Source organism: Capricornis sumatraensis, chromosome 6 (genome assembly GCF_032405125.1).
Source record: "Capricornis sumatraensis isolate serow.1 chromosome 6, serow.2, whole genome shotgun sequence".
Taxonomy (NCBI): Eukaryota; Metazoa; Chordata; class Mammalia; order Artiodactyla; family Bovidae; genus Capricornis; species Capricornis sumatraensis.
Window position 1 is genome coordinate 25686354 of NC_091074.1, and position 21808 is coordinate 25708161.

Below are 21808 nucleotides of genomic sequence, written 5' to 3' on the forward strand. Positions count from 1 at the left end.
AGACTTTGGGTGATGACCGCTAACTGGTGGTGAGATGTCTTCCACTCTTGAATGGCGTTTGTGTCTGCTGCTTACTTCAGTTTTTCTTACTATAAGTGAGATAAGCTGCCTTTGTCTTACTCAAAATTTCCTTTGAGCATTCTTAAGCAAACTACCTGCCCAATGCAGTGTCAGTAATAATTTTGTATCTTGTCCCATGTGTGTCCTATGTCAATGTGTAATCAGTGCTTGTTCTTCCACTATGTCAAGAGATGTCTTGGGGTAGCAGAAATGGGCCAGGCTTTTCAGAAGCAGAAACATCTATGTTCCTATTCCTTTTTGGTTACTGACTAGCTATGACATCTTAGTTTGGTTACTTAAACTTCTATGGAAGTCAACTTCCTCATCGGCAAAGTGGGGATAGTAACACCAAATTATAGAATTATTTTGAGGATTAAATGAAATAATATGTCAATATTGTTTCCTTTCTCTTTTCAGCTCCAAGCTAAAAGTCAAACAATATGAAGAGTGAGCTGTGGGTTAGTTATGAGGTATTTAATGAAATACTGTAATGGATAGTCAGAATTTCTCTGTAGTGTCCCAGAAGCTTTATATATTTCAGGGGTTTCTTATATCTTTTGTAGTCTGCTGAAAGCTCCCCACTTGTTTTCAAGCATTACCTATGCACCCACTGTATGTTTATTTTAAAAACATTTAATTTTGGTTCATAAAGGGAAATATGTTCACTATACCATCTTAAAACTGAAAGTCTTGGCTTGCAAATGTCTTTAACATCTAATTAATTCTTCTTTAGAATTCTTAAGAGACTGGAAAATTCTTAAGGAGATGGGACTACCAGACCACCTGACCTGCCTCCTGAAAAAACTGTTCAGTTCAGTTCAGTCACTCAGTAGTGTCCGACTCATTGCCACCCCATGAACAGCAGCACACCAGGCCTCCCTGTCCATCACCAACTCCCAGAGTTCACTCAAACATATGTCCATCGACTCAGTGATGCCATCCAGCCATCTCATCCTTTGTTGTTCCCTTCTCCTCCTGCCTCCAGTCCTTCCCAGCATCAGGGTCTTTTACAATGAGTCAACTCTTCGCATGAGGTGGCCAAAGTATTAGAGTTTCAGCTTCAGCATCAGTCCTTCCAAAGAACACCCAGGACTGATCTCCTTTAGGATGGACTGGTTGGATTTCCTTGCAGTCCAAGGGACTCTCAAGAGTCTTCTCCAACACCACAGTTCAAAAGCATCAATTCTTCAGCATTCAGCTTTCTTCACAGTCCAACTCTCACATCCATACGTGACCACTGGTAAAACCATAGCCTTGACTAGACAGACCTTTGTTGGCAAAGTAATGTCTCTGCTTTTCAGTATGCTATCTAGGTTGGTCATAACTTTCCTTCCAAGGAGTAAGCGTCTTTGAATTTCATGGCTGCAGTCACCATCTGCAGTGATTTTGGAGCCCAGAAAAATAAAGTCTGACATTGTTTCCACTGTTTCCCCATCTATTTGCCATGAAGTGATGGGACCAGATGCCATGATCTTCGTTTTCTGAATGTTGAGCTTTAAACCAACTTTTTCACTCTCCTCTTTCACTTTCATCAAGAGGCTTTTTAGTTCCTCTTCACTTCCTGCCATAAGGGTGGTGTCATCTGCATATCTGAGGTTATTGATATTTCTCCCAGCAATCTTGATTCCAGCTTGTGTTTCTTCCAGTCCAGCCTGTCTCATGATGTACTCTGCATATAAGTTAAATAAGCAGGGTGACAATATACAGCCTTGGCATACTCCTTTTCCTATTTGGAACCAGTCTGTTGTTCCATGTCCAGTTCTAACTGTGGCTTCCTGACCTGCATATAGGTTTCTTAAGAGACAGGTCAGATGGTCTGGTATTCCCATCTCTTTCAGAATTGTCCACAGTTTATTGTGATCCACACAGTCAAAGGCTTTGGCGTAGTCAAGAAAGCAAAAATTGATGTTTTTCTGGAACTCTCTTGCTTTTTCCATGATCCAGTGGATGTTGGCAATTTGATCTCTGGTTCCTCTGCCTTTTCTAAAACCAGCTTGAGCATCTGGAAGTTTGCGGTTCATGTATTGCTGAAGCCTGGCTTGGAGAATTTTGAGCATTACTTTACTAGCATGTGAGATGAGTACAATTGTGCAGTAGTTTGAGCATTCTTTGGCATTGCCTTTCTTTGGGATTGGAATGAAAACTGACCTTTTCCAGTCCTGTGGCCACTGCTGAGTTTTCCAAATTTGCTGGCATATTGAGTGCAGCTCTTTCACAGCATCATCTTTCAGGATTTGAAATAGCTCAACTGGAATTCCATCACCTCCACTGGCTTTGTTCGTAGTGATGCTTTCTAAGGCCCACTTGACTTCATATTCCAGGATGTCTGGCTCTAGGTGAGTGATCACACCATCGTGATAATCTGGGTCATGAAGATCTTTTTTATACAGTTCCTCCATGTATTCTTGCCACCTCTTCTTAATATCTTCTGCTTCTGTTAGGTCCATACCATTTCTGTCCTTTATCGAGCCCATCTTTGCATGAAATGTTCCCTTGGTATCTCTAATTTTCTTGAAGAGGTCTCTAGTCTTTCCCATTCTGTTGTTTTCCTCTATTTCTTTGCATTGATCACTGAGGAAGGCTTTTTTACCTCTCCTTGCTATTCTTTGGAACTCTGCATTCAGATGCTTATATCTCTCCTTTTCCCCTTTGCTTTTTGCTTCTCTTCTTTTCTCTTCTTTTTTTTTTTTGCTTCTCTTCTTTACACAGCTATTTGTAAGGCCTCCCCAGACAGCCATTTTGCTTTTTTGCATTTATTTTCCATGGGAATGGTCTTGATCCCTGTCTCCTGTACAATGTCACAAACCTCCGTCCATGGTTCATCAGGCACTCTATCTATCAGATATAGACCCTTAAATCTATTTGTCACTTCCACTGTATAATCATAAGAGATTTGATTTAGGTCATACCTGAATGGTCTAGTGGTTTTCCCTACTTTCTTCAATTTAAGTCTGAATTTGGCAATAAGGTTTTCATGAACTGGGCCACAGTCAGCTCCCGGTCTTGCTTTTATGGAAGTCAAGAAGCAACAGTTAGAACTGGACATGGAACAATAGACTGGTTCCAAATTGGGAAAGGCATATATCAAGGCTATATATTGTCACCCTGCTTATTTAACTTATATGCAGAGTACATCATGTGAAAGGCCAGGCTGGATGAAGCACAAGCTGGAATCAAGATTGCGGGGAGAAATATCAATAGCCTTACATATGCAGATGACACCACCCTTATGGCAGAAAGTGAAGAAGAACTAAAGAGCCTGTTGATGAAAGTGGAAGAGGAGAGTGAAAAATCTGCCTTAAAACTTAACATTCAAAAAACTAAGATCATGGCACCTAGTCCCCTCACTTCATGGCAAATAGATGGGGAAACAATGGAAACAGTGAGAGACCATACTTTTTGGGGCTCCAAAATCACTGTAGATGGTGACTGCAGCCATGAAATTAAAAGATGCTTGCTTCTTGGAAGAAAAACTATGACCAACCTAGACAACATATTAAAAAACAGAGGTATTATTGCCGACAAAGGTCCATCTAGTCATAGCTATGGTTTTTCCAGTAGGCATGTATGGATGTGACAGTTGCACTATAAAGAAAGCTGAGTGCCAAAGAATTGATGCTTTTGAACTGTGGTGTTGGAGAAGACTCTTGAGAGTCCCTTGGACTGCAAGAAGATTAAACCAGTCAATCCTAAAGGAAATTAGTTCTGAATATTCATTGGAAGGACTGATGCTGAAGCTGGAACTCCAAAGGTTTGGCCACCTGATGTGAAGAACTGACTTGTTGGAAAAGACTCTGATTCTGGGAAAGATTGAGGGTGGGAGGAGAAGGGGATGACAGAGAATGAGATGGTTGGATGGCATCACTGACTTGATGGACATGAGTTTGAGAAAGCTCCGGGAGTTGGTTATGGACAGTGAAGCCTGGTGTGCTGCAGTCCATGGGTTTGCAAAGAATTGGACATGACTGAGTACTGAACTGTACTGAACTGAACTGAATTCTTCTTTTCCTTTGGGCTGCCTGTCAGTTAAGAACTGAGAGTAAGTAGTGGTAGGGCAGTGGGTGCTGAAAAAGAATCATGGGCACATTCAAACTTTTATGTATATATCACGATATAGAAAGAAAAATAGAAAAATTAGGCATCAAAATGGAATGAACAGAGATTAAAAAAAATAATGAAATTTTTCCCTTTAGATAGTCAAGATTTGAAAGAAGTCTAGGGGTTTCCAAAGAAGTAACAAGATAAAAATTAAGAGAAAGAATACTGGTTTGAGATTCAGAGGCTCTAACTTCTTCCTGGCTCTACTATCTCTGCTTTGGAATCTGGTCAGTTTGCACCTGCTCACTCCACCTTGGTTCAGCCTCCTATAAAATGGTGCTGAAGGAGGGGCATCACACAGATGGTTTCTGTTGTCTCATTCGAGTCTTGAAACAATGAAGGTCAACACCTAATTCATCAGGTGCCTCAGGAATTCCTCACTGGAGGTTAAAAATGGAGTTCTGTTGAAAAAAACAAACAATATGAGGATTCTATTTTATGCTTGGGGCTGGTGCACGGGGATGACCCAGAGGGATGTTGTGGGGAGGGAGGTGGGAGGGGGGTTCATGTTTGGGATCGCATGTACACCCGTGGTGGATTCATGTCAATGTTTGGCAAAACCAATACAGTACTGTAAAGTAAAATAAAGTAAAAATAAAAATTGAAAAAAAAAAAAAACAGCTTGAACATCAAAAAAAAAAAAAAAAAAAGAAGTGAAACTGTGAGTAAAACTCTAGGAGCCAAAGATGCGGTAACATTTTAGTAGCAATATTGAAGGGTAAATATTAAACTGTGGAACAGTTTACAGTATGAGCTAAGCAAACAGAAATACATGGGTCACACTGATCAATTTTTTAAAAAATTCATATGAAAAGAAGGTCCATTTGTAACAGTGTTTGCCCATCTTACAACCTTGCTGATAATAAAGTAGATATAAGCAAATAATAAATAAGGTTTTTAGAAAATGAGTGCAACTTACAGAATGTTTTTTTCCACCAGAGGATAATTGCTTTGCAATTATGCTGTGTTGGTTTCTGCCATACAGCAATGTGAATCAGCCATAAGTATACATATGCCCCCTCCCTCTTGAATCTCCTTCCCATCCTCTTACCCCATCCCACCCATCTAGGTTGTAAGTATTTTATATATATGCTCCCAAACACTCAGCTACAGAAGCTATCACTGGATACCAATAACCAGTTTGGGTTGTCCATGTAGAGACTATGCCTAAGTGCCTTATTTAAACATTAGATCATACAAAAAAATTCAAGGTAGAGTGTTTTTTAAGCAAATGTAGATTATACCGAACAACACTGCTTTAGATCTTTCAATACCTTACATCTCTTTGTGTCTTGGAAATTTTGTTTTTGTATTATAATGTTAATGGAGACAGTAAGAAAGATCCAAGTTTAGTCTTCTCTGCTCAGAGTGAGGAAATAGCTGCTTTCAGGTAAGAGCCAAGGCATTTGGAAAGGGTGGAACATAAAAGACTGATGATTGGGATAAATGGAGATTACATTAATTTTTTTTCACTCAGTGGATATTTATCACAGGCCCATGATGAGCCATATTCTAAAACTTTCACAAAGGAAAAGTGAATGGACAGAGAGGAATTTCATGTTTATAAAAGATACATGTGGCCTAATGTGGAAATATTTTACCAATATATGAAATTTCCAGGAAGCAAGGGAAGGGATATGGGGAGTCAGTTGTGAAGGCGAGGCTGAGTGGGAGGGGAAGGAGGGAAGAGGGAAGACCTCTCCAGAGACCACACGGAGAGACAGTAAGAGATGTGGGAATGTCTTAAAAAGAAATGTCATGAACATCAGCAAAATAACTCAAACAGAAGATAGGTTGCCAGGAGGCTATGGAAACGAGTACGGTTAACATAAAAAGATATTGACAGAATCGACAGAATTATTGTGATGACTGCACCTGGAATTAAGACATCATGAAAAAGGTAACAAGTGGTGATTTTAGAACTACAGTTGGCACAATATAAGTTGTCATGTAGGATAAAGAATGAATTTACTTTCTGTAGGGAAAGAGCAAAACCCCTATCTGTTGTAAATGGTAGCATTTGAACCTATAGAAGGTGAAGGGTAAAGGAATCAACTTTTAAAAGTATTATTTTATATCACTTGGTATGGATTATCTCGTTAATCCTGACAACTATAGGATAGTATACCCTTTTTGTATAAAGGCAAAAGGAAATCAGACATCTTGAGCAATTTGCTAAGGGCACACAGCTAGTAAGTGGTAGAAGGGTGGGATTTCAACCTGGGTCTATCTGATTTAAAAATAAACAAACAAGTTGCATTAGTCAGGGTAGGGCTTCCCTGATGGTTCAGTGTTAAAGAATCCGCCTGCCAGTGCAGGAGACGCAGGTTTGATCCCTAGGTTGTGCAGATCTCCCGGAGAAGGACAAGGCAACCCACTCCAGTGTTCTTGTTTGGAAAACCCATGCACATGGGGATGACCCACAGAGATGTTATGGGGAGGGAGGTGGGAGGGGGGTTCATGTTTGGGAACACATGTAAGAATTAAAGATTTTAAAATTAAATAAAAAAAAGTTTAATTAAAAAAAAAAAAGAAAAAAAAGAAAACCCATGCACAGAGGTGCCTGGCAAGCTATAGTTCAAGGGGTCGCAAAACAGTCGGAGGTGACTTAGTGACTAAACAACAACCGTCAGGATCCCTCGGGAGGCTGAAAGTACCCTCAGCTAATTTGCAGAATTCATTACTAACAATTGTATGAAAGGTATTAACTGGAGATGCAAAAAGTGAATATTAAGATATCACAAAGGTAGCAACCGAGAAAGCAGTGACCAGCCACTGGCGGAACCAAGGAATGAGAGTGGCATGATCAAGCGGAGAGGATTGGAGGACGGACCCCTGGGGCTGGAACGGCGCCACACCCCCACACTTTGGAGGAGTGCACCATCTGCCGGTGCTGGTGTCTCAGAGTGTGAGGTGAGGCTGCTTCTGCCAGTGCTGTATTAATAAAAACGGCAAACTGCAGTCACCTGCTGGTGCTGGTGAAGAAGCATTGCTGGGAAGATACTCAGAGGGACTGGAAGCTTAGAGGATGAGCAAGGCCCTTCTTCCTTCTCCAGACCGCCAGTCTCCCTAGCGCCCCCTGGTGGCGGAGTCAAACATCTGGAAAAGGACAGAAAGGCGGTTCAGAGTAGCCTCATCATCGCAAAGCCCAGCATAAAAAGGTGAGTCTGAAGCAGGGTACCTGCATAGGTTGATGATTGGGGAAAAAGAAGAGAAACTCAGGAACGCAGTTGCAATATTTCACCCGGTAACAGTTCTGAAGAATTTTATGGCCGATTGTCGTATTAGTTTTGTTGAAAGGGGCGTGAGCAGCCACATTCCACTAATTTCTATAAATTAATGTAAAAGTCTAAACTACAGAATACGTTTGGAAGACATATAGCTTTAAAACTTTCCAAGTATACACAGAACTGCTTTAATTAGATTTTAAATAAATAAAAACGCATATGAATTGCCCTTTGTGGTGAGGTAGGAAAAGACAAGTAATTGTTTAGCTACTGATGAGCCTCCGTTATTAGGACAGAAGGACAGTTAGCTTTAAAAGCATTACTTAGAACATTATGTATTTTCTTTTTCCTCAACGTTTCTCTTTTCCAAAAGAGAACAAACGAAACCCTTTCTACAAGAACTACACTTGTGAAAAAGCTAATGCTAAACAGGAATTAGGAAAGAGAAAACATTCCCCAAAGCCCATGGGGATGACAATTCCTGGTTAAGTGTAAAAAATGGAGAACATAATTGAGACAGATGACCAGATTTAGGAAAAATAAACCTCACCATTAAAATCTAATTAAATATTTGCATTTCAGCATTAAGTTTCTTCTCAAAAGTTTTGTGAGCAGCAGGATGACAGTGAAGATTATTGACTATAATTTGCCGAAGTTTTTTAAGCTAAATTAGTTTTGTGCGATGTATGGAAGGTTTACTCAGCTGTGCTTATCCAGTGGTTGCTTTATTATTCTTTTAAAGTGAATCATTTATAACTGTTCTCAGAGATCTTTTATCAGCCACTTATCTCCTTCAACTGGACTTGTGACGCCAAGGGATAAAATGAATTGCTGGCTAATATTGTGAGAATTAATCAGACCACAACAGCGGGAGAGTAATGACTTACTTACACTTGGATGTTTGCATTTGGCAGTAAAATCACAATAAAAATATAAGGACGTTTAATCTTTGGCTTTGACTTGAACGCTGGAACATGTTGGCAATATGAGAAAAAACAACCAAAATACAAGAACTGTGTGCTTTAATTTTTGGTGATTAATCTAAGGCATTTGTTATGTGAAGAAAGTTCTTATTTGATGCAAAGATTTTAATTAAAAAAAATCATTTTGCAATACCTTTAAATCAAATTGGTTTAGTTTCCTTAGACTTTTTTTTTTTTCTGTTGACGACCTCTAGACTTATAAAGTGAGACTTTGCCCCTCAACTCACCATCCTCCGGAGTCTGCCAGGTCTGTTTCATTCCCTTTGTTTCCTTTCTGTCATTCCAGCTTTGATTTCCAGTCCTTCTGCCCCGCAATAGGTTTGAAGAAAGCAGAGGCAAAACTAGTACCAAGGAAGTGGGAATATGGCTGCTGCTCTTCTGCTGATGTGATTCCACACACTGCCGGCTTGCTTTCCGTAGTAGTAGTGAAAGTAGTGAAGTCGCTCAGTCATGTCCGACTCTTTACGACCCCATGGACTGTAGCCTACCAGGCTCCTCAGTCCATGGGATTTTCCAGGCAAGAGTACTGGAGTGGGTTGCCATTTCCTTCTCCAGGGGATCTTCCCAAGCCAGGGATCGAACCCAGGTCTCCTGCATTGCAGGCAGACGCTTTACTGTCTGAGCCATCAGGGAAGCCTTCAAATAGTACAATTAGGTTCTTGGTAGCTATATAAGTGCCGGAGAAGGTGTATAATGGGAAGTTTCTTGATTTGAGTCCATTGACTCCAATGCTTTAGAGAGCGTTTCCTATGATCAGAAGCTATTTATTTTTCCCCCCAGCATGTACATCTGCAGTGTTAATGGCATCCTGGTAGTTTGTAGAAATGCAGTTTTTCTCCTCAGTAGCTGTGTGGGTGTTGGTGTTTGCTTGGTACATGACCGTGTATATACCAGATTGGATAGGTAGATAGGTAGATAGATGTGAGTGTACCTGTTCTTACAAGCTCATATATGTTTTTACCCTCATCAGAGGTTGCGTGGCATGGTGTGGCAAATGGACGCAGAAAGACCTGAGTTGAAATCTCATTTCCACTCCTTAAAGGCTATTTGCTGGTCATGTTACTTCACCTGTAAGAACTTTATTTTCCTCATGAGTAAAATGAAAATAGTAATATCTTCCTTGCCAAGTTGTTGTGAGGAGTGGAGATGGTGTATAAAAAGTGGTTGACACTTTGTCAACAAATGATAGCACTGAGTATTTCTATAATCAGTAGAGAGTTAGCACTTTTGGATTCCCTGCATTCCTTTTAAATTTTCAAGTATATTTTTACATAGATATAATTTGTATATAACATTATATTAGTTTTAGGTGTATAACATAATGATTTCATATTTGTTTATGTTGCAAAATGATCACACAATAAGCCTAGTTAACATCCATCACCACGTATACTTATCATGTTTTCTTGTGATGAAGGATTCCCTAAATTTCTTGTGTTTTCTGGTTTCAGCAAAGAATAAAGCCTGTATGTTGACTGGAGCAGCCTCTGGGTTGTAGCTCTGGGAAGTTTAAACTCTGAGTGAACCTTTGGATGGATGTCTTTCTAGCCAAGGAGAAGGAGCCCTTAACAGAATCTTGTGTATCTTGTATTTTGGTCTTTCTAACATCTACTGTCATAATCTCTGTCTCTTCTGTAAACTCCTCAAGGACAGAGAATGTTTATAGCACCAGAGCTGGCATGTAGTAGGTACTTCAGTTCAGTCGCTCAGTCATGTCCAACTCTTTGCTACACCATGAATCACAGCACACCAGGCCTCCCTGTCCATCACCAGCTCCTGGAGTTCACTCAAACTCATGTCCATTGAGTCAGTGATGCCATCCGGCCATCTCATCCTCTGTCGTCCCCTTCTCCTGCCCCCAATCCTTCCCAGCATCAGAGTCTTTTCCAGTGAGTCAGCTCTTCGCATGAGGTGGCCAAAGTACTGGAGTTTCAGTTTCAGCATCAGTCCCTCCAAAGAATGCCCAGGACTGATCTCCTTTAGAATGGACTGGTTGGATTTCCTTGCAGTCCAAGGGACTCTCAAGAGTCTTCTCCAACACCACAGTTCAAAAGCATCAATTCTTTGGCACTCAGCTTTCTTCACAGTCCAACTCTCACATCCATACATGACCACTGGAAAAACCGTAGCCTTGACTAGACAGACCTTTGTTGGCAAAGTAATGTCTCTGCTGTTTAATATGCTATCTAGTAGATGCTAAATAAAATGTATAATTATTATCATTCTTTTTCCAAGATTTTGCTCACTTTTACTTTGCTGCTTTGCCAGCAAACTCTTCCTTTGGTCTTTGATCAGAATTTGTTTCAGAGTAGGATCTAGCATGGCGAATAGATTTCAGCTGGTGAGTCAACTGTGTAGGGACTGTCATCCGGTCTCCATTCTCAGGCTGCTCTGTGGCTCAGTTGGTAAAGAATCTGCCTGTACTGAGGGAGACCTGGGCTTGATCAGATCCCTGGGTTGGGAAGACCCCCTGGAGAAGGGACTGGCAACCCCCTCCAGTACTCTTGCCTGAAGAATCCCCATGGACAGAGGAGCCTGGTGGGCTACAGTCCATAGGGTCACAAACAATCAGACGTGACTGAGAGAGCACAGTCTGAAATAATGCCACTGACTAGTGATGACTGTTATAGATCTGGGAGTGGGAGCAAGTGTGTCATGCATTTGCTCCCTAGGTTAGAGTTATTTCTTTCACCCATTGGATTTTAAGCCCTCTTTGGATTTTAAGCCCTCTTTGGATGTTTCCCCTGCCTTCCAAAGGTGTGACAGACTGGAGGAGGGGGAGGTTAGAAGGATGAGAATCTCCTCTTGAATCTCTTTCCTTCCTGTAGCACAACTTCAATGTCACTGTACTAAAGCATGACCCTCTTGATATACGAGGAGAAAACTCTGGTCTTGAGGTGTTCCTGTCCTACTCCTCAGGGTCAGTCTCTTGGTGATGTATGAGTGGGGATCAAACCTCTTAAAGTGAGAGAGAAATGTCTAAGGTAACAGCTGACAATGACACCTTCAGTTTTGGTAAATCCTGGGCTTAATTTTAAAATTCTGCTCTAAATCCTTAGTGATGTTGGTTTATCTCCCGACCCTCCATATTCTTTAAAATGGGAATGGAAGTGTCAAGACTTATCATAGGCACATTAAGGGTAAAGAAGGAAATTTTGCTATGGTGTAATTTGAGGGGGATATTTGTTATTATTATTATTACTGTTGTTGAAAATAGCTAAATTTTAAAAATATCACACTTACTATAAAAAATTCCAAATACAAAAAACATCAAGAAGAAATCAACTCAAATCATGCTATCTAGAAATAACTAGGCATAACATTTTGGTAAATATCCTTGCAAGGATCTGTCTTTGGGATAAATTATAAGATACCAATAAGCTTGAAGACCTATTTTATTGTGTCCAACAATGTGTTCACAGATATCTTTCCATGTCAATACATTGAAATCTACATAGTATTTCTTTAAGCTAAGCCCTCATGCTATAGCACTTTCTCTTTTTCTATAAGGATGTCAGTCCTTAGATTTACAGCTCACCCTAAAGCCAGGATGACTCATCCTGAGACTTTTAATTACATCTGTAAATACTCTGTCTCCAAATGAGGTTACGTTCTGGGGTTTCTGGTATTCATGATGTTTTTTTTGGAGGGGTCACTGTTTCATCTACTGCATGTGCTCAGTTGCTCAGTCATGTCTGACTCCCTGTAGTCCCATGAACTGTAGCCCACCAGGCTGCTCTGTCCATGGCATTTTCCAGGCAAGAATAGTGGAGTGGTTGCTACTTCCTACTCCAGGGGATCTTCTCAACCCAGGGATCAAACCTGTGTCTCTTATATCTCCTGCACTGGCAAGTGGATTTACTATAATTAATTTTTTTTTAAAATTTGGTTGTGTGGGATCTCTTAGTTGCAGCATGCGTGATCTTTTGTTGTGACATGTGGGATCTCAGTTCCCCAACCAGGAATCAAACCCACGTCCCTGCATTGGGAGGTAGATTCGTGACCACTGGACCATGAAGGAAGTCCGTACTATGGTGTAGTTTAATCTGTTAAATATCTCAGAACTAATGTCCTGTTGTCTAAATATTCTGTTTTTTAAACCTGTTCTTTGCTAACAATAGAAGAGGTTATATCTCATCTTTCACTAAGTATACATCTTTTCACTTCTTTGTGAGTTGTCTAGGTCAGAGGGATTCACATTTCCCATTTTGATACACATGGCCAAACTATCACCTGGAAAAAGTATACTAATTTACACCCCCACAACAGTGTCTGACTGTGTACTCACCAACCCTGAATTTTGTTCATTTACTCAATCTTTACCAAATTGTAGGCAGTAAAAATTTTTTATTTGTATTTTTTTTAGTTTAAGTGAATACAGATGATTTTTTTTTTTTTCAAGGAAGAATGTGTAACAGTAAAAGAAGTGAGAAGAAAGAACAGCTAGGAGTGCCTGAGTGCTGGTGTTCAAAAGTGATTCAGATTAAATCATTTCCACTTATATTGAGAAGTTCAGGGGGAAAGCACTAGAGAAATGCTATTAATCTTCTATATGTAGGGTATATACATTACACTGTGTGATGCTTATAGTAGAAAATGAATGCCTGGCAGATCAAGGAAATAACCTCTTTAAGTTTCTGTGGACAATTGTAACAAAATGTTCAATCTAGAGGAATTATCGCCCATTGGAGGTCACTTCTTGAACCAAGGGGCAATACTTTTTCTAATTACATATTTCACAGCCAGGTTGTATATTAGGCTTTTGTTCATTTTGGAAAAAGAGGAAAAAACCATTCTAGATATTCTCTGTCCCACTCACCATCAGTCAGACCTGTCAGGTTAGCTAATAGAGTTATAGGGGACAGTGATTTCTCTGGCTAATGGTCAAAGTGCATTGTATATTGCATGCATGCTTAGTCGCTCAGTCATGTCTGACCTTTTGTGACCCCAGGTAGCCCACCAGGCTCCTCTGTCCATGGGATTTCACGGGCAAGAGTACTGGAGTGGGCTGCCATTTCCTCCTCCAGGGATCTTCCTGACCCAGGGATGGAACCCACCTCTCCTGCACTGGCAGGCAGATTCTTGACCAGTAAGCCACCTGGGAAGCCTGAATTGAGGACTAGAATCATCAAACAGGATAGAATAAGGCTGTAGCAAAGTCAAATTTTGTCCTATATTTTACCTTCCTTCACATTAGTAACTTGGATTTTAAAATATAACACTTTCTGTGCTTTAATTATCACAATAATGCATGCTCATTTAGAAGTGATTATAAATGATAAGGTATTTCATATAGGTAGAAAGTGAATGTTTGCTCATATTACCCTGACAGAGAAATTCTGAATACATTTTCCTAGGTATATAAAAATTACTATTACTGTTTTTAACAGAATTTGGCTTATATTGTCCTGCAATTTGCTTTTTTTCACTTATACATCGGGCAGATTTTTTATCATGGATGTATACATAGATCAGTTTCATTCTAATAGATGGACTATACACCACTGGAGGAATATATCATAATTTATTTAGCCAGTTTCCTATGGATTTGAGTCATTGCTGATTTTTCACGCTTGCAGAGTGTTCCACATTGTAGAATTGCACATTTTTGCAGGTGATTTTATAGAATAAACTCAGATGAACAATTGTTGAATCAATACATATTCAATACATTGATACATATTATCAATTTCCTTCCCCTCCCACCTCAAGAAACATTATTCAAGGTTCCATACTCACTAACAATATAACCAAGTCTTTAATAGCTTCATTTTTTTTTGTAAGTCAGAGAATGTCTTTGATTACATGAAACCAAGAGATCACCAAAGACTTCAACTTCCTTGACCAAGATTCAGAGTGGTCTAGTGGATATCCCAAAACAGATTACCTAGGAGATCCATCTGACCAGCTGGATGGTTTGAGGGTATCTCTGTCCCAGAAACTGATCAGTCTTGAATCTGAAGTGAGTATCAGCAGCTTAAAAACAATTCTTAATTGTATACTCTTGTGCTCTAATGAGCCGCACTTAGCACAGATACTTTTCACTTAGGCTTTGTAGTAATGAGGACAGCAAATATTCATTGACTGTCTACTGTGTTGGCCTTGTGCATATTTTATGTAATTTTGTCCTCACAGCAAACATGAAGTCAGTATTATCACACCTGTTTTACAGGTGGTGAATCTAAGCCTCAGTGATAAAGACTTTCTCACAAAATTTCTAACTAGAAAATGCAGGATTTACATTTGTTGTCCAACCCCAAAGCCCGTGTTCTTTTCATGACCCAGGGCTTTCTCGCTACAGCAGCACCTTCAGCCCAGGCTTTGAGGAATTAATTTGTGATGGGCTACTATGGTTTAGTGGTGTGGGCTTTGAATGCACCATCAGACTTTTGAAGTTAAACAGCCTTCCTTTTTCCTTCCCTCGCGCATCCCCTTCCTCTATTACTTATTCATTCATCAAACATGTTAAATAGATATGTCATGTGCCAGATAAAAGAAATGTAGCTTCTATTTTTGAGGGTCTCAGAGGCAACTGAGGGTGACAGATGTATGTGTTACAACGCAACTGATTACAGCAGTGAGATAACTAACTGGTATAATAAAGAACGTATTCAGGATGTCCTGGGAGCCCAGACAGGGAGCATGTTTCTGCCTCTAGTGGTCAGGGAAGGCTTGGCAAAGTGACAACATTTGAATAAAAACAACCCCTTCCTTTCTCACAAAATAGTCCTGTTGACACTGTCAAAATAAGGAGTTTGACTTTTGAGAGGAAAAAAGTAGGGACTTAGTGTTTCAAATGGAAACATTTTATCCTTATCTGATAGGATAGTTCAAAATTTTAAGTAATTCAGAGATGCTTAAACCACTGATAAGTTTGTTGTGTATCTTTCTAATACCTACACACTTACACACACATACATACATGTGCATAAGCTAGTAATCTTCTATGGTTTGTTTTTTCCACCTCAAAGTAAAGAGAGGTTATATATCAATATATAATTCATTTTGAATCTTTGAAACAGGTATATTTACCATTACAGTATATGGATTTATCAAAATTAATTTTTTCAGTCTCAGTGGACACTAGTGGTTGCCAATTTTTTATATTGTAAACAACACTACAGTAAATCTCTGTATATACTGCTTTGGAAACTTATCAGTTATTCCCTCAGGATAAATTTCTAGAAAAGCAATTGCTTCAGCAAGGAGATACATACTGCTAGATTGTCCTGCAAAGGATTATATCAAGGTCACTGACACCTGTTGTTTATGAGAGAAAACAACTTTGGAATTCAGAAAGACCCAAGCACAGATCCTGAATCAGCTGCTTTCTATCTCAAGGTCCTTGTACCCAAATCTCAGCTTCCTCTTCTCTGAAATCCATTAGCAATACTGATTGCAAAAGGTTATGTAAATGAAGTGAGATTATCTTCATATAATATATGGATCTAATAGAGTGCCTGACACAAAACCGGAAGTTAATATGCAGTAGTTAGCAGACCTGTTTGGAGAAGGAAATGGCAACCCACTCCCATGTTCTTGCCTGGAGAATCCCAGGGATCGGGGAGCCTGGTGGGCTGCTGTCTATGGGGTCGCACAGAGTCGGACACGACTGAAGCGACTTAGCAGCAGCAGCAGCGGACCTATTGAAAACTGCATCTTTAGGAAAGCAAAAAGAATACTTCATCCTCCTGATGATGACACTGTTTCAGGCTTCTGATGCGATGAGCTCTTGAATGCTTTTTCCCACAGGGAGCTCTTAGGAACTGCCTTCCCGTCAGGGGCCTGAGGCCTGTCCACATGTGGCTTTGTATTCCATCACTTTGCTTGGCAGTCCCCCAAGCATTCCCCTCCTTCCATCTTGTTTATCAGATTTAATGTGTCCAGGACACTACCCTCTGTGCCTTAATGGCCAGGTTTAAGAATGCTTTTTATTTTTGTAATGTAAGACCTTTAAAGGGTTGTTGGCGATCTATAATTTGAAGCTGTTTCATGAAGTCCTAGATCACTTGCAGTGAGATAAATTGGACCCCGCACAGTAACGCATTAAAAACAGGGACATCTGCGCAGCTTCCCCCTAGTGCTTTATAACTGGTCTCTTCCTTTTAAATTCACATCTGTTATATAGCTCCCAAGTAAATGGCACACATTTTGCTTAAAGACAGGACAGACTGTACGGACCAAATTTTATTTTTCCTGACCATTAGTGCCTACCATCAAACAGATTGTGAAAACATACACATTTTTGAGCTGTAAGCAGGCCTTTTGTATGCATGCCCACGAGGAAAACAATTTATTCCCCTTAAAATTGTGTATATATGTGTGTATGTAAATTTACTTGTTAATATACATATTCACTTCTTTATTTAGGAAATATTTTGAGATCTGCAGTGGGGAATTCTGAATTTATACATTGTGGTGTGATTTAAAAGGTTTTTTTTAGACTATATTTTTTCCTAAGAATGGTGGAATCTTGATAATTGATGAAGCTGGGAGATGGATGCCTGTGGGATCATTATACCATCCCCTCGGCCTGTGCAGAGTTAGAGTTTTGCTTAATAAAAATTAGATTAAAAAGATTATATTTTTCTAAGCCAAAATAGAGCCTGTGTTACTGTGCTTTGTCCACAGCAGAACATATAAAATTCCGCATTAGGCTGAGAAAAGATCCTTAGAGCTTAGCGTAAAATCAAATGGCTGAGAACAACCAGTGTTCTGTTGGCCTTTGATTAGAGTCAAGTGTTTTTGTGGTATTACAATCCGACTGTGCCATGAAGAGTCAGGGCAATTTACTTTGAATTGTAAATGTCCAACATAAGAATTTTTTAATCCCGTTTTGTGCTCTCATCTTTTGATTATTTGAGATTTCACTCTAAGTCCCATTTACCCTCTTTTTCTTTTTTCCCCTTTTAAGGGCTATTAAACTTTTCAAGTGATACAAGCCAGACTCAGAACATGAGAATTAGCATCAAAAGATACGGTTTGAATCTCAGTTCTGTGTAACCTTGAGAAGGGTACTTAATTTCTCTGAAAATCTATTTTTTTTAAACATAGAAAATTGGTGTAAAAATAATGCTTATAGGACTGCTGTGAAGGTTTAAAAAGAAAGTGAATAAAAACATGCTTTCTGAACTGTAAAGCCCCCCTACAGCTGGATATGTGATTGCACCCTTGTAGGGATCCTTCATGGACTTTGGTGGTTCAGCAGTAAAGAATCTGCCTGCCAATGCAGGAGACCCAGGAGACAGGGGTTTGATCCCTGGGTTGGAAAGATACCCTGGAGAAGGGAAATGGTACCTGCTCCAGTATTCTTGCCTCGGGGATTCCATGGACAGAGGAGCCTGGCAGGCTACAGTCCATAGGGTCGTAGAGTCAGACACGACTGAAGAGACTTTGCATGGGGTCTATCATGGCAAAAAATAAAGAACTCTGGCACACTCAGGGCACAAAATATACACAGAATAGGGTAGTGGGGCTAGGCTAGTGCCCTTCCCTTTTCTCGGCTGAGGCAAAGGGTTTGATAACCTTATTCACAGCAAGTAGTGGTTTTCAGGTCTTCTCTGGTAGCTCAGCTGGTAAAGAGTCCACCTGCAATGCAGGAGACCTGGGTTCCGATCCCTATGTTGGGAAGATCCCTGGGAGAAGGGCATGGCATCCCACTCCAGTGTTCTTATCTGGAGAATCCCATGGACAAAAGAGCCTGGTGGGCTAGTGTCCATGAGGTCACAAAGAGTTGGACATGACCGCACGACTAAGCACAGTGGTTTTCTAGTGTTCACGTGACCCTGGGAGCTTGTTTGGTTTCAGATTTCCAGAACAATTTCTAGGATATGGGTTCGGAAGGTCTAGGGTGGGGATAAGTGTGTACATTTTAAAATAAGCGTCTTTGGTAATTCTGATATAGACGGTCTAAAGATTACACGGCTTCTAAGGTATAACAAATTAACCTTTTAAAGCCTATTTCCTGTTCAGAAGAAAGTTCTGATCTGCCTATGGCCACTTGAGGTGACATTTAGAGATGTCAGTATATTTGCATAATTGAATTCATCCGGGTGCTTGTTAATTGAATTGACCCTTCAATGTTTATTCCAGGTGCTTCAGGGTAGGACCATCACCAGCTCTTCCTCTACCACCCCTCGAAAAAGAAGAAGATAACGACTCTGAGGGAAAGAAGTGTTATTTAACTTAAAGGAATGTAACCAGGAATGAAGTGCCAGACATCAAGTGTTGGAAAGTTTTGAGTGTAACCTCCCCGTGGTCCTTCAAACTGTGTCCCACATACAGGTGAGGGGTAGAGGGAGCTTGGTGGGGGGTGGGGGTGGAACTGAAAGCTCCAACCCCTTATTCACCCCTCCGCCCACTCACCTGATTGCTTCTCTTGAAATTGTGCTTTCTGAAAGTCACTTTTTTTTTTTCCTTTAAAAACTAGTAAACTCAGTTGTGGTTGAAAGGGACTTGTTGTGAATGATGAAAAGGATTTTCTTTTTCGCCTCTAATGCTCTTATCACTTAGGACACTGTTAGTACATAAGGAGAGAAGAACTGGCCAGACTGGTAGGTGGAGATTGGAATAAGCAAGGGAATTTACAAACGAGGCTTATCTTCCTCTGTTGCAAGAGGGTTAGATCTCTGCACCAGCTGTCCAGAATCTTAAAAGTTTATGTAGAAGACTTAAGTGTTCATTCATATATGCTGGGCCAACGATCTCAACAACATGGGGCTCTCTCAAAGGCTGCATGCTTGAGAACAGTTCCAACCATGGGAATGGTGTGCACTATGTACATGGCATGGACAGGGGATAGGGTGAGGGGGGTAATGAGCCTCCTGTTGCCCTGGGCCAATTTAGAGGTCAAGGAGAGGTCATGTCCTCTCAATGACCTCCTCCAATAGAAATTCCGAGGTTTTTAAGAACTCTTCCTCCCAGGACTAGGAGAAAGAACGAGCGTATATATTTCTTACTATAAATCATGACATCACAGGCTGCCTCACATGGAAGCCTCTGTTAGTGACTTTGCCTCTAAGTGGGTCTATCCTTAAGGTAATGTTGTTCTGGAGACTGTTTGCTCTTTCTGTATTTGAGTGTGATTATTGTTTGGTCAGAAAACTATAGCTTTTACTTAGATAATTGACTTTAGAGGGGTTTGTTGCATTGTTAAATGTTATTTTTATTTAGACTTAGGGCTAAAATATTGCCTATGGGGAACGTATCTTTGGCTTGGTAATGAAAGTTAATGAAAAAATACATTTTGATTAAAAGAAAATTGCTTTATAGTCAGTTTTTAAACAAGAATTGGAACAATTGCATTAGATGAGATAGCCCAAATGTTATTTACTCTCCAAATGTTATTTACTTTTTATAATACAGCTATTTTCAGTGTTCTCTTTATCTTCTTAGGTTTGCATTCTCTGATCAGATTGTTAGGGTCTGATTTCCTAATTACGCAATATCTAAGTCAGATAACATGAAGGATACAAAACTCCAATATTTTGACCACCTGATAGGAAAAGTTGACTCATTAGAAAAGACCCTGATGCTGGGAAAAATTGAGGGCAGGAGGAGAAGAGGGTGGCAGAGGATGAGTGGGCTGGATGGTATCACCGACTCAATGGATGTGAGCCTGAGCAAACTCTGGGAGATGGGAAGGACAGGGAAGCCTGGTGGTGTGCTGCAGTCCATGGGGTTGCAAAGAGTCAGACATGACTGAGCGACTGAACAACAGAATGAGGATATAAAACATGTTGGAAACAGTAGTACTATAAAATGTAAGATACTGCTAATATTAAGGAGTCTTCTTCCTCTTTTGTGCTATGCCCAGATTCTTGAGAGAACTGGTCTGAAAGATAGTCTAATTATATACTATTCTGTGCGCTCGCAGAACCCCACCCAGAATCTCTGCCTTCTACTCCATAGCTTGAAGTAAACAAACTAGAATGTATTAAGTTTCCCTTTATCTGTCTTCTATAAATTCAAGATCGGGTGGTGGAGCTGGAAGTGGAGAGAGAGATTTGTAGCTGTTCAGTCGCTCAGTCATGTCCGACTCTTTTGCGACTCCTTGGACTGTACCCCACCAGGCTCCACTATCCACGGAATTTTCCAGGCAAGAGTACTGGGGTGGATTGCCATTTCCTCCTCCATGACCCGGGGATCTTTATGACCCAGGGATCTAATCCGCATCTCCTGCATTGCAAGTGGATCTTTTGCCACTGAGCCACCAGGGAAGCCTGAAGATAGGTGCATCTGGGAAAACATATCTGGTCTGACTCCCCCTAAAGGTTAGTTTCAAGGAGACTGCTGAGCTGCTTTATCCGTCTGCCAGTTTTGGGTGATGACGTCTTTTCAAGGTATTTAAAAGAGCAGCACAAGTGTCACGTCTCTTTTTCACTGCTGTTTCAATCAGGGTGCTATCAGGAGTTAGATTTCATCCCAGATGGCTGGGATTCAGGAACCCTAGCAGAGTGGTTCCTTTCAGATGAATGGGCCAGTTTACAAGAATCGAGGCAGGCAGATGCTAGCAACCTTGGGAAATAGTTGCCGCTCAGCTTCCCTAGTGGCTCAGCAGTGAAGAATCCGCCTGCCAATGCAAGAGACTTAGGAGATATGGGTTCGATCCCTGGGTTGGGGAAGAGCCCCTGGAGAAAGTGAAAAGAAAGTGTGAAGGTGTTAGTCACTCAGTGTGTTTGACTCTTTGCAACCCCATGGACTGTAGCCCACCAGCCTCCCCTGTCCATAAGATTTCCCAGGCAAGAATACTGGAGTGGGTTGCCCTTCCCTTCTCCAGGAGATCTTCCTGACCCAGGGATGGAACCTGGATATCCTGCATTACAAGTGGATTCTTTACCATCTGAGCCACCAGGGAAGCCCTCCTCTGGAGAAGGAAATGGAATCCAATCCAGTATTCTTGCCTGGAAAATCCCATGGACAGAGGAGCCTGGCAGGGTACAGTCCACGGGGTTGCAAAGAGTTGGATGCTTCTGAGCATGCATAGAAAGCCGAAAGATATCCAGTATAATTGTTCTTTAGCATCAACCAAAGATTTTTCCCCATTTTCTTAAGTCTCCCATTTGCTTCCTATCAGATACTTTTTTTTTTTTTTAACAATGCAACATCTTGACTTCTCGTTAATTCATTAACTGAAAGTATTTTTGGCTGTAATGTATGAGTAAGGGGATTCACCTGAGGAATAGTCGATCAGATTTTTTCACATGAACAAATTGGACTTGGGGAATTTCTAAATGACATGGAAAATTTTTATACATGAGTTTGTGTTCTTTGTCATCAGAAAATATAATTCTTGCAAAATACATTATTGGTACCATAATATTTAGCACATGATATTGTCAACTGTATAGATGTAATTGAAGGTTTTTCAGAGTGGGCATTTTAATATAATCTCTGATCCTAGATATTTCTTGACACTGTAACTTTGATGTGGCTCCTTTG